Source organism: Nicotiana attenuata, unplaced genomic scaffold (genome assembly GCF_001879085.1).
Source record: "Nicotiana attenuata strain UT unplaced genomic scaffold, NIATTr2, whole genome shotgun sequence".
Taxonomy (NCBI): domain Eukaryota; kingdom Viridiplantae; phylum Streptophyta; class Magnoliopsida; order Solanales; family Solanaceae; genus Nicotiana; species Nicotiana attenuata.
The window spans coordinates 114053-124721 of record NW_017671011.1 but is presented as its reverse complement, the minus strand read 5'-3'; positions in this window follow the sequence as shown (position 1 = coordinate 124721).

Genomic DNA, 10669 nt, shown 5'->3' with positions numbered 1-10669 from the left:
GCAAGGAGTAATATAAGTACTCCAACCTAGTAAGTAAATAAAATAAATAAAGTTTGAGCAATAAGAAACGATGAATTCCACATTTATGATAAACTCAATAAGCATAACAGGCTTTCAAATCTGAATACGAGTCAATCGTCTCATTTAAATTCCAGCTTTTTGGTAAAAATCATTTGAAAATACCTTCCAACAGTTTCAGTAGGGGTTCAATACCATTTATAATAAAAGAGCTGAAAACCATGATCGGCCCCTCGGGCAAAACATAGTTCGTAAACAGCCCCTCGGGCAAAACATGAGTCATAAACACCTGCTAACAAGAAAATCTCAGTGGAAATAACAAAAGCCAAATCAGTGATTAAGTTCTGAACATCTCATAAACCCCAGCTTAAATGAAAGTTGTTTAAAAACATTTATCTTACATTTTCGACAGAGGCTCAGTATAAAGAAGAGTGAAAATAGTCACTAAATCAACATACTCTAAAGAGAAGTGAAAATCAATAAGTTCATAATTAGGCCCCTCAGGCAAACATCACTTATGTGCATGTATATATCTATCGCCCCTCGGGCTAGCCTCTCAGTCACTCGTGACTCAACTCCTACCAATCAACGCTCACACTCAGCACTCACACTCAATAGGTACCATATAGTAATCGCTGCGGCGTGCAACCCGATCCATATATATAGTCGACTGCGCTCACTGGGGGTGTGCAGACTCCGGAGGGGCTCCTACAGCCCAAGCTCTATATCGCTGCGGCGTGCAGCCCGATCCAACATATCGCTGCGGCGTGCAGCCCGATCCATAGATGTATAATCCTCACAACCAGGACCTCGGCCTCTCTCAGTCATTAACCTCACAATCAGACTCTCAGTCTATCTCACTCTTCAACCTCACAATCAGACCCTCGGTCTATCTCAGTCATCAACTCACGATCACTCCGACCATCAATAAAACAGGTAACCCAGCCCAAACAGTTTTCACATTTCTAAGAAATATAGTGATAAAACCAGATTTAACAATAACCAGGTAAAAACATGACTGAGGATATGCTTTCAAAACAAATAGAGTGAGAAAAAATAGTAAAAATGCCCTTAAGGGTCTCAACAGGTCGGCACAAGGCCCCAAACGTGGCATACATCCCAAAATATAATATCAATCTTTAGAACATGGGATATCATAAGGTTTCAAATCAAATACGCGACTTAACAATCGTACGGGACGGACCAAGTCACAATCCCCAACGGTGCACAACTCCACGCTTGTCATCTAGCGTGTGCGTCACCTCAAAATAACACAACGATGTGTAATCTGGGGTTTCAAACCCTCAGGACAGTATTTACATTCATTACTTACCTTGATCCGGTCCAAACTCTAGCCCGTGATGCCTCGCCCGCACGAATCGACCTCCGGATGCTCCAAATCTAGCCACAATCAGTACATAATCATTAAAATATGCTAAGGGAGCGAAGCCCACTCGAAAATATCCAATTTAACATCCAAATCCCGAAATTGCCCAAACCCGGCCCCGGGCCCACGCTTCAAAATCCGACAAAACTAACAAAATCCGACGACCTATTCAACCACGAGTCCAACCATACAAAAATTACTAAATTCCGATAACAATTCGGCCTCCAAATCTTCAAATATTATTTTCAAATCCCTAGGTCCAAATCCTCAATTTACACCTCAAAAACATGTAATCTAGTTATATTATTCGATTATAATTCAATATTATGGAGTAGAAATGATCACAAGTGACTTACCTCAATATTTCCCATGATTTCTTGCTCAAAAATCGCCCCAAGCCGTGTTCTTTCACAAAAAAAAAACGTCAAAATGAGCTAAAAAACGTAATAGCTTTAATAAATCCGATTCTGGTCGCTACTTAATTCCCGTCGCTAAAACGTTCCATCTGGTCGCTAAAAGCTGCATACCAGATCTGATGCACCAGCAGTCTTTAATTTCACTAAAATGGCTCTAACTCCATCATACGAACTCGAAATTCGATGATTCTTATTCCTATGAGCCACAAATAATGATACAAACATAGTCCTTCAATCGAAACTCAATTCGGAGCTCGTTTGCTCAATGCAATATCCATTTCGTTCGTTAAACAATTAACTCATGATTCGTGTCAAAAACCCAATCGCGACTTGATGAAATTAGACCTAACTTTCCAGATCAATCCTATAATTCATTATCAAAATTCCGGAAGTCTCATTATCAAATTTTGATCTCTAGAACTAAAAATGGACCTTTGGATCATTATATGCTTATGTTCTAAACGCCAAAATCTTCCAAAAACTCTTCCAAAACATATCCGAGCCTCATGGGACCCCGACCAAACATGCCAACACACCCCATGACATAAGTCAAACTTGTTCCAACCTTCGAAACGCTCAAAACAACATCAAAACATCAAATCACCCTCGGATTCAAGCCTAAGAATTCCAAAACTTCCGAATTCTGAATTTGATCAAAAAGTCTATCAAACCTCGTCCGAATGACCTGAAATTTTGCACACATATCACAAATGACACAACAGACCTACTCCCATTTTCGGAATTCCATTCCGACCCCGATATCAAAATTTCCACCGCCGACCGAAAAACGCCAAATTTCTAATTTCGCCAATCCGAGCCTAAATCTACCACGGACCTCCAAAATACATTCCGAACGCGCTCCCAAGTCCAAAATCACCTAACGGAGCTAACAAAATCATAGAAATCCAAATCCGAGATTGAATACAAAAAAGTCAAAACTTGGTCAAACCTTTCAAATTTGATGCTTCAATTGAGAACTGTTCTTCCAAATTCATTCCGATTACTCTGAAAAACCAAAACCAACAATTTACATAAGTCATAATACATCACACGGGGCAAGCCATGCCCGAGAACTGGCGAGCGAAGTGCAAAAGCTCAAAACGACCGGTCGGGTCGTTACATCCTCCCTCACTTAAACATACGTTCGTCCTCGAACGTGCCCAGAGTTGTTTCGAAGACCATCAAATCGCTGTGTAACCTTACCATGCACATACCCGGGGTGATCCCACGTCACCCTATCTCATATAGGTTCGATAACACAATGTAACTGAAATTTCGCGATCCAACCTAGCCCATAAACCTTAGAACCACATTTCCAGTTTTGAAATCATTACAAGATTAAAATCCCACATTTATACTCTGAATAAGCCCGAACAAGCTGTAATAACCCATACCTGCAACCTCAAGTGCAATTACATGACATACCACATAACTCAAGCACTTGTAGCGATAACTTCTAATCACAGCAGTTGCTCAAAACATCCGAATTTCGATAATAAGCCTTTTATCAAATAAAGCCTCATTACAACACTTCTGTATACTGCCAATGAAAAAAGAAACACATAGGAAGTCATAACCACTCCTCAGATCAACCATTCGTAAAGCCACTTCTCCTTTAGCAAGGACCATAGCAAATTTTTGAGCCGAACATCAATATTATCCCTCCAACACGCTGAAACCGAATCTGTTTGTATTCATTCTAGATCCCAACACTCTCATCTAATTCCAACACAACTACACTAGTAACATGACACCCCAATACAATCTAAAGCCACAACTAGTGCAATCCGCGCACTAATAAGCAACTATCTGAACGTACTCAAATCATGAAAATGACTCAAATGAGAGAGTTGTACCACAAGCTCACCAGTACCACCATACCAAATGTTGCGAGCCCGTCGCACCTCGTAGAAACAGAACACACGAATCTAGCCCGAAGGATCATACCTCCACATAACTTCGCTGAAATACGCGACCCTATCCAAACACTGGTCCGCATGAAACACCTCAAGTCACCATGCCCAAAATCATCAACCAAGCCAATTTGATGCCTAGCACCCAAAAGTGAATCACCATAACCATGGAGAAGCAAATGACGCAATGCCACACCAGTCCGAAGGAACATATCCAATGTGCAACAAATCATGCAACACCCAAATACCTGTCTCATTCAAATCCCGCTATAAAGCCCAACTGAAACCGCACCATTTGTGCATATAACCACCAAATCTCAACTCCTTGAAACATAGGAGAGTAACTCATAGATCACGAATAAGCTCAACAACAATCAAATGGCACATCTCTCAACAATAGCAGTTCGGAGCAAACAAATCTGACCAGGTGCAGAACACACATCCATGTTGGACCTACCAATGAACCCCAAATCAACTTTGGTCACCCACAATAGATAATTAACTCTTTGAAGGTTCACAATGACTGAATCATAGCACATACTACCCTCTAACCAACCTTAGCTATTTTCTCACAGTGTACAACCACAAAGCCATCTAATCACGGAAACTCTCCGTCTCCCAATCCATAAAGCACACGAATCACCATATCTGATCCCAGCTACACTGCCCGAACATCTAACACACATCCGATACTCGATCATTCCATGAGGGATACTCCTATAATTCTTCTGTGCTACCAAGCCAACTTGAATATTGACAGTCGATCCAATAAGAGAGCGCCACAATACTAATGAAGTATCCTTAATTCAGACACATTGCCCTTTTTCTGAAGTTTATACCCTTATCAAGACACACCATTTAGTAATATCATTTACCTAGTCATCTGAAACTGCCATGCTGTCTAAGAATTTATGACCTTCCTTTCAGAACTGAACTGTGACCTTACCCATGCCAATCTCAACCCTACACAACATACCACATATACCATGCCATCCTATGATAAATATGAGAACTTCATAATCCCTTTCGAGCCACAATCAAATATATACTCAACTAGTCAAGAACTTTCCATTTGATCCCATCTAGGAGAAAATCACTATATATCCCATGCTCCTCATGCCAGCAGAAATTATACATCTCTAACCATGGTAGAAATTATCAAGAACTCTACGAATCCCCTTTTGCACAAAATCGAACCATCAGAACTGACTCCTTCTAACTCAACCAAGCTACACAAGCAATCAAAACCTAAGAGTATTGCCACGAAACACCTGTGGAAACCCACCGCTTCATAAGCACTCAAGAACCGATCATATCCATAACCATGCCAATCCGGCCTACTACCAAGCTATCCCATCTATCCGAGTTTCCTTTTGATTTATCTTCAACTTGATACTCTTTCTTGATATAACACCACAATTCCTCAACCCAAACTTACCACACGAGACCCAACCATAAAACCACACCGTCTAAGACTCATAAGCCGCTGAATACTCTCTTAAATATCCCTAAAAGCACCACCTTCAAAATACTTTACTCTGAAGAGACTTCGTACGAATCTAAATCCGTTACCTTTGCCTTCCTGATACTGATACATAGAATCCCACAATTTATAGAAAATACCACAAGTCTTGACATCTTCCAATGAAAACTCAGTTTCTAACCACATATGCAACTTTAAAATACCCAATTGTTATATGAAGAATCTTGAACACATTAGAACCATTCTCGCAAGTCATCCACTCCACTCAAACAGCAATTTGATTGATTAAACGAACCGAACAACCTGTGCTTCATTAGCACTCCGACACAGCAGAATGTAACCTCATTCCAATATAATCAAGCAACTTTCTGCCCTATGCACCGGGCATTCCTTACCAACAACAACTCAAGTCATTCCCCGATTCTCGTACACCCATAAAGCATAACATAACCTTTATTGAAATTTTCTTTACTCGAGCCATAACTGATTCACAAATACGCCTCGAACTGGAACCATTATAGCACATAACCGTGCAATCAACTATTCAATAGCAGACTCCCCCACTTGGCTCGAAGCCATAGATCAAAACACACACCATAATTTATAACGCATATACTTTATTGCTGCCATAATACCATAGTGACATTTACTCAACCCTTCATAAGCTCGTGGAACACAGACCATCTGGTACTTCATATCTTCTGCAAATCTCGCATTTACTCTCATAACAATTAAACCCACTCTCTTAAGCGACCCAAATTAAATTCACATATATATTTCACTTGTAAATAGGATGTTCTAACAGACAACATAAGGATCACACAACTCCAGAACACTTCGCCGGAGATAACCCACCTGCTTCGCCTTACACTAACATTTATGTATACCTTCCACCGTCATAACCATTATGCAATCACTTAGTCTTCCCGAGTCTGAACTCATGACATAATATGAAATCTGCTTCACTCCCAATTAGGAAACATGAAAAGATTCTTCACACACCCATAACTCGGGGCTATACATCCAATCACAATGGAAATCAAACACCTAATAGATCATCTATCCTCCAGCAGACCCTTCTCGTCGCTTCCAAATCATATGATCACATCTCGCAATCATAACATACTCATCGCGTAACTATCCAGTCATTACTTCCCTTAATAGGGACACAACAGCACATATAGATCCAGAAACACGTGCTCACACAGCCAACAGTTCAGGGCTCAAGCTATAGGTAAAATTCCGGCCTCAAGTCTTCCAGACTGGCCCAACATCAACACATAGAGATCACATCTCGCCCCTCGATCAGGGGATCACAAGCCATCGGTGCATATCTGATACTGAGCGCTCGTTCGCGCATACGAATGTGTGGAAGGAATTCAAAGAGTTATATTTCAAGCTGAATCAAGGACGCACGATAAGAATTTTAAGAATGTGAAGTTCTTCCTAAAGGTTCTGCAGCCTCCCGAGGATAAGTACAGACGTCTCCGCACCGATCCGCGAGACTCTACTAAACCTGCTTATGACTTGTGAGACCTATGTAACCTAGGCTCTGATACCAACTTGTCACGACCCAAAACTCAGACTTGGTCGTGATGGCGCCTCTCGTGAAGACAAGGCCAGCCGACACAACACCCATATTAACCCTTTAATCATTAATAGCCATTTCAAAGCCTTTAATTAAATAAATGTTTCATAATATTAGTATAAATGAACAGTGCAGAAATAACATACCAGCCCGACATCGGGGTGTCACTAGTCATGAGCATCTACTACAACTGCCTAACTATATCAAGACCAACATGGTTGGGAAAGGTCACAATTTATACATAAGGAAGAATAAGGAGGGAGAAAACAGAGCCACGATCTCCGGGCAGCTACCTTGCTAACTCCGATGAACACGACCACCAAGCTCAGAAAATACCTGAATCTGCACACAAGGTGCAAGGAGTAATGTGAGTACTCCAACCCAGTAAGTAATAAAAATAAATAAAGTCTGAGCAATAAGAAACGATGAATTCCACATTTATGATAAACTCAATAAGCATAACAGGCTTTCAAATTTGAATACGAGTCAATCGTCTAATTTAAATTCCAGCTTTTTGGTAAAAATCATTTGAAAATACCTTCCAACAGTTTCAGTGGGGGTTCAATACCATTTATAATAAAAGAGCTGAAAACCATAATTGGCCTCTTGGGCAAAACATAGTTCGTAAACAGCCCCTCGGGCAAAACAGGAGTCATAAACACCTGCTAACAAGAAAATCTCAGTGGAAATAACAAAAGCCAAATCAGTGATTAAGTTCTGAACATCTCAGAAACCCCAGCTTAAATGAAAGTTGTTTAAAAACATTTATCTAACATTTTCGACAGAGGCTCACTATAAAGAAGAGTGAAAACAGTCACAAAATCAACATATTCGATAGAAACTTACTCTAAAGAGAAGTGAAAATCAATAAGTTCATAATTAGGCCCCTCAGGCAAACATCACTCATGTGCATGTATATATCTATCGCCCCTCGGGCTAGCATCTCAGTCACTCGTGACTCAACTCCTACCAATTAGCGCTCACACTCAGCACTCACGCTCAATAGGTACCATATAGTAACCGCTGCGGCGTGCAGCCCGATCCATATATATAGTCGACTGCGCTCACTAGGGGTGTGCACACTGCGGAGGGGCTCCTACAGCCTAAGCGCTATATCGCTACGGCGTGCAGCCCGATCCAACATATCGCTGCGGCGTGCAGCCCGATCCATAGATGTATAATCCTCACAACCAGGACCTCGGCCTCTCTTAGTCATTAATCTCACAATCAGACTCTCAGTCTATCTCAATCTTCAACCTCACAATCAGAACCTCGGTCTATCTCATTCATCAACTCACGATCACTCCGACCATCAATAAAACAGGGAACCCAGCCCAAACAGTTTTCACATTTCTAAGAAATATAGTGATAAAACCAGATTTAACAATAACCAGGTAAAAACATGACTGAGGATATGCTTTCAAAACAAATAGAGTGAGAAAAAATAGTAAAAATGCCCTTAAAGGTCTCAACAAAAATCACCCCAAGCCGTGTTCTTTCACCAAAAAAAAAACGTCAAAATGAGCTAAAAAACGTAATAGCTTTAATAAATCCGATTCTGGTCGCTACAGGCTTAATTCCCGTCGCTAAAACGTCCAATCTGGTCGCTAAAAGCTGCATACCAGATCTGATGCACCGGCAGTCTTTAATTTCACTAAAATGGCTCTAACTCCATCATACGAACTCGAAATTCGATGATTCTTGTTCCTATGAGCCACAAATAATGATACGAACATAGTCCTTCAATCGAAACTCAATTCGGAGCTCGTTTGCTCAGTGCGATATCCATTTCGCTCGTTAAACAATTAACTCATAATTCACGTCAAAAACCCAATCGCGACTTGATGAAATTAGACCAAACTTTCTAGATCAATCCTATAATTCATTATCAAAATTCCGGAAGTCTCATAATAAAATTTTGATCTCTAGAACTAAAAATGGACCTTTGGATCATTACTGCTTATGCTCAAAACGCCAAAATCTTCTAAAAACTCTTCCAAAACATATCCAAGCCTCATGGGACCCCGACCAAACATGCCAACACACCCCATAACATAAGTCAAACTTGTTCCAACCTTCGAAACGCTCAAAACAACATCAAAACATCAAATCACCCTCGGATTCAAGCCTAAGAATTCCAAAACTTCCGAATTCCGAATTCGATCAAAAAGTCTATCAAACCTCGTCCGAATGACCTGAAATTTTGCACACACCTCACAAATGACACAACGGACCTACTCCCATTTCCGGAATTCCATTCCGACCCCGATATCAAAATTTCCACTGCCGACCGAAAAACACCAAATTTCTAATTTCGCCAATCCGAGCCTAAATCTACCACGGACCTCCAAAATACATTCCGAACGCGCTCCCAAGTCCAAAATCACCTAACGGAGCTAACGAAATCATAGAAATCCAAATCCGAGATCGAATACTAAAAAGTCAAAACTTGGTCAAACCTTTCAAATTTGATGCTTCAACTGAGAACTGTTCTTCCAAATTCATTCCGATTACACTCAAAAACCAAAACCAACGATTTACATAAGTCATAATACATCACACGGGGCAAGCCATGCCCGAGAACTGGCGAGCGAAGTGGAAAAGCTCAAAACGACCGGTCGGATCGTTACAGTAATGAAGGTATATAACAACTGAGCAATAAGAAATCACGTAAAGCAAACCATCATGCTGTATAGAAGCAGAGTAAAACCGTTTGAGAAAAGCAGTGAAGCTGTGAAATCTTTAGAAAATACCTTAGCTCAGTTTAAACCTCCTTTAAAAATGACTTTCTCAGTAATTACGCAAATGAACGCAAAATAATTAGTGCCGATAAGCACAAAAAATCCGCCCCTCGGGCACAATTATCACAGTATAACAGGCAAAATGACAAGTAAATATGAAAGATGAACACATGAAGGTTCGCCCCTTGGGCAATATCTCAGAACAGAGCCAGCCCCTCGGGCTCACTCTCAGAACAATGGGTACCCGCGCTCACTGTGGGTGTGCAGACTCCGGAGGGGCCCCTTACGACCCAAGCACTATATCAAGCCACCTTGTGGCATCATCTCTCGGCACTCGGCCTCACAACACTCAAGCCACCTCGTGGCATATAAAAGTATGTCGGCCCTCGGCCTCATATCACTCAGCATATCCTCACATATGGCCTTCGGCCTCACTCAGTCTGAAAATCACCACAAGCCCGTCGGGCAGTAGTAAGACAGTAGTTCTCAGCCCAAAACATCAGTTATAAATATCATTAAGTTTCAAATCCGAGTAAAAGTGGCTGAGTTTGTAAAACGGTAGATATCAACAGGACTGAGTTCAAGTAACAAGTCAACACAGTGAGGAAATAGTGATAAAATCCCCGGAGGGTTCAAACAGTTGGCACGAGGCCCAAATATGGCAATCATCCCAAGTCATGATGAGAACAAACAAGTTTTAGTCAAATACGTGATAAATTCATCAATCGGGACGGACCAAGTCATAATCCCCAACGGTGTTCTACCCCACGCTCGCTATCCGGCGTGCAAGTCACCTCAACATAGCACTAAGATGTGCAAATCCGGGGTTTCAAACCCTCAGAATATCATTTACAATCATTACTCACCTCGAACAGGCGAAATCTCTAGCTCGCGACGCCTTTGCCCCTCGAATCGGCCTCCACGCGCGTCGAATCTATCCAAAATCAGAACGAATACATCACAATATGCTAAGGGAACAAAGCCCAGCGAAAACACTAGAAAAAAATATCAAAAGTCCCAAAATTAGCAAAACCCGAGCCCTGGGCCCACTTCTCGAAGCTCAAAATTTTTTACATCAACGGGTTCCTTATCTCCTCACGAGTTCATACATACCAAAAGTTCT